The following is a 4,466-nucleotide window of genomic DNA, read 5'->3' on the forward strand; positions in this document are numbered from 1 at the left end:
AAAAATCTTGCAAAATCTTCACTTTTTTTACGTATAAAACATTAAGACCTGCAATTTGCAGTTTGCAAAAAATCTACAGAGCTACGAGGCTCGAGTGCTGAAACAAAGATTATTCCTGTTCTGTTTCGTCTCATTAAACAAGCAGTTCATCAGTAGTGTCCAAGAACAGAGAATGTTGATTTTGGTGAAGCTGCGATATCGGCTTTTAGTGACGTTTTCCTCTTGAAGGAAATAAATGGATGTTATTTTCACATGAAGAAGAGTTTATGAAGGAAAGTTCCAGATCTTGGCCTAACTGAAGAGTGCCGTCAGAACGAATATAGTTTTTTATGGATTATAAGACGATGCGGCCTATAAGACGCAGCTCTTTATTTTTAAGCAATTTTTTAAATCATTTTTGACATTTTTATTTTTAGATTGCAAAGCCAGGCTAAAAAACCGAACAACCTTTCAGATTCCCTGAAAATCGTCATCTGACCTTTCTTCTTCTTCTTCTTCTTCTTCTTCCTCTTCGTCGTCATCGTTATCCTGTTAACATATAAGATGAACTTCACTGCCGTTGAGAGCGTTACTTATACCGCACTTACTGAAAGATTTAACCAGAATGCCTTCTCTCACTCTAGACTGCAACTGTTTTATCCACTGACACACTTGTTTGATTGTAGGTCGTTTAAAAGATCCGTTCGGCGTGAATTCGAGATGGGTTTCATCCGCCGTGCATTAGTTCAATTCCTCTCTCATATACACTTTAAATGGTTTATTTATCGAGATGTCAAGAGGGTTGCAATGTGACGTAAGTGCTTCCGGAATAACAGCAAGCTGTGTATTTCCCTGCCTCAATTTTCCTTTAACAGGATTTTTCAAATGACTACCAAACTAATCTAGCACAAGAGGGCTCTTCTTCAATAAAGAACCTTTCCTTCTCTTCCACACTCTGTTAATCTATAATTTCATAGCAGCCTCTCCATCCAACCCTTGTCATGTACGTGAACAACACCTGGCAGTATTTCAAATGGTTTTGGAACTGTTTTGCGCTTGAAAATGCTTATTGTATTAAGCTTAGTATCGTCAGCGCAACATGAAAGGGCAACAGTGTATCAAATTTTTGGATGTCCACTTGTTTTCATAATTACACTTTTAGCACCTTTCATGCCAACAGTTCTGTTATTCGGCACATCAAATGTCAGAGGAGCTTCATCCATTTTCGCTCTTCAGCATAGTGCCACACTTGTTTTCTTTCGATGTTGAATAATAAAGCGACGGGAGGTAATATTTTCTCTCTATACTCTTCAGGCATTCTCTGAGATATTTTGGTTTTGGTGCGCATGCTGAGTCCATGACGCTTCGTAAACCCGTGGCACCAACCAAATCTACACTTAAAGTCTGTTAAGTTCCACTGTAGCTCTTACGAGCGTGTATTTGAATCATTTTTGAATTGATTCCAGCGTCAATTTTACGACGTCCTTGAATCCATTTCAATACATCTTCTAGTTTTGGCCATTTTGCCTTCAGTCCTCTATTTGCACATTTAGTCTTCCTCATTTTTCTCAGTTCTTCTTTAGCATCCCGCCAATCGCTAGTGGTTTTTTCTGTTTCCAGAATGAGATTTTCACTCTGCAGCGGAGTGTGCGCTGATATGAAACTTCCCGGCAGATTAAAACTGTGTGCCGGACCGAGACTCGAACTCGGGACCTTTGCCTTTCGCGGGCAAGTGCTTAATCTGCCAGGAAATTTCATATCAGCGCACACTCCGCTGCAGAGAGAAAATCTCACTCTGGGAACATCCCCCAGGCTGTGGCTAAGCTATGTCTCCGCAATATCCTTTCTTTCAGAAGTTCTAGTTCTGCAAGTTTCGCAGAAGAGATTCTGTAAAGTTTGCAGAGTAGGAGACGAGGTACTGGTAGAAGTAAAGCTGTGACGACGGGGCGTTAATCGTGCTTGGGTAGCTCAGATGGTAGAGCACTTGCCCGCGAACGGCAAAGTCCCGAGTTCGTGTCTCGGTCCGGCACACAGTTTTAATCTGCCAGGAAGTTTTGTTTTTTCTGTTGTTGGAGGGCCTCTCAGCTGCTCTGTTTTCATGTTCTTCTGCATGTGCTACTACTTTCAATTTATTGCCCGCATCATGTGGATACCTTTTATTTTTTTCCATTACGAAACTAGCTACTAACAAAAATATTGTACTCTTACCGATAACACACTTTCAACGCAAGTTCGCTGGCACTGTAGACTGCAATGAGGCGTCATAGGCTAGAAGTGTTTTGCGTTTGTGACGGCGGCATGAGAGGGAGAGAGTGTTAGCAAGCTTGTGAATCCCCGCAACTCACGTTCGTCGCATCAGTGCACTCCTGCTGCCAGTTGAATCCAGTGTTGCCAGATAGAGATAGGTTTCCCGCGGCATCGAATATACGGGCATCCTTAAGCATGGCGGAAATTTTAAATCAAACACCGAACATTTTCATATTAATTTAAAGTATAAGATGCACCTGAATTTTGGAGGCAATTTTTCGAAGAAAAAAGTGCGTTTCATAGTACGCAAGATTCAGTAAGACTTCTCGTCAGCATGTGAGTTGCTCATTGTGAGTGGCATTGTAAAACGGGACGACTTCGGTAATGGCTGGGTTGAGATTCATGAGCAAGCTCCTTATAACGAAGGACTATCTCAGTTGTCTGACTGCTTTGTGGAGTGAGGATATTCCCATCGCAGTGTGGAACTGCTACGGAAAAAGCAACTGAACGACGAATCCTGATGCAGGGTGGCCAACAAAGTAATAATATTTTTGGAAAGACTCACCGTAGGTGTGATTATTTGGCGGAATGCTAGAAGAAGGAATCGAAGCTGACAAACTGCATGTACACCAAGTTGGAAGTGACTATTGAAGGAAAGAAGAGAAAAAAGAAATACGTGAAGCTGGATGATAGGTCTGAGAAAACCGTAAAAAATTACGAAGAGACTGGCAACATTAGGTCTCGCCTGAAAGCCATTGTCCACATGCAGGAACTGGACTAAGAACTGCTGACAAGCAACGCGTTAGAAAGTTATGAAAGCCATAAGTCCTCGCAGATTATTTGGTTAAAATTATTAATTATACTGAAGAAACGATATCACAAATAATTTTAGGTTATATTAAAAATAAAGTGTAATTCTGATCTAGCATAAAAATGATAAGGTCCATCAAAAACAGGTGAATTATTCTTTGCTGAGATCGGTAATTTCCCATAGTAAGTAGAGAGTTTTACAAATAAATGTGATACAATATTTACAAAAATGTGCTTGTTTCCTGATTGCGTTAAATTTAGTGTACCATTGAAGTAGTCTATCTTTTAACCATTTTTAAAGTTTGTATTTCGTTGTTTTCGACGTCCCTAATGATTGTTCGTATAGTTGTGTTTTGTTCGTTTGTCTCTGTTTAACTTTAATTATTCACTGAAGCGCCAAAGAAACTGGTATAGGAAGATGTATTCAAGTACAGACACACACACACACACACACACACACACACACACACACACATATATATATATATATATATATATATATATATATATATATATATATATATATATATATATATATATGGTTACTGGCTGCTACAATGGTAAGTTATCAAGATTTAAGTGAGTTTGAACGTGGTGTTCCAGTCAGCGCACGAGCGATGGGAAAGACACAGTATCTCCGAGGTAGCGATGAAGTGGGAATTTTCCCGTGCGACCATTTCACGAGTGTGCCGTGAATATCAGGAATCCGGTAAAACATCAAATCTCCGACGTCGCTGCGGTCGGGAAAAGATCCTGCAAGAACGGGACCGAAGACGACTGAAGAGAATCGTTCAACGTGACAGAAGTGCAACCCTCCCGCAAATTGCTGCAGATTTCAGTGCTGGGCCATCAACAAGTGTTAGCGTGGAAACCATTCAACGAAACATCAAGGATATGGGTTTCCGGAGCAGAAGGCGCACTCGTATACCCTTGAAGACTGCGCGACACAAAACTTTACGCATCCCCTGGGCCCGTCTGGTCACCTGCATTCAGACGGACTTGGACAATTCCAGCAGGTCATTGCTACAGCGTGGCTCCAGGAAGACTCTTCTGAGTTTAAACACTTCCGCTGGTCACCAAACTCCCCCGGCATGAACATTATTGAGCATACCTGGCATGCCTTGCAACGTGCTCTTACGGAATTACGGACAGCCGTAAAGGGTTCATGGTGTCATTTCCCTCCAGCACTACTCCAGACATTAGTCGAGTCCACGCCACGTCGTGTTGCGGCCCTTCTGCACGATATTAGGCAAGGGTACCAGTTTCTTTGACTCTCTATTTTCTCCTCCCCTCTTGTTTAACAAGAAAAAGGCCAAGTGTTCAAATAATAATCCATGTTTTCACCACATAAACAAGCAAAAACATTGTTTGGCCTCATAACACGCTTCAGATCACGGTATATGAATCAAATGGTTCAAATGGCGCTAAGC

The sequence above is a fragment of the Schistocerca piceifrons genome, chromosome 10 (assembly GCF_021461385.2).
Source record: "Schistocerca piceifrons isolate TAMUIC-IGC-003096 chromosome 10, iqSchPice1.1, whole genome shotgun sequence".
NCBI classification, from domain to species: domain Eukaryota; kingdom Metazoa; phylum Arthropoda; class Insecta; order Orthoptera; family Acrididae; genus Schistocerca; species Schistocerca piceifrons.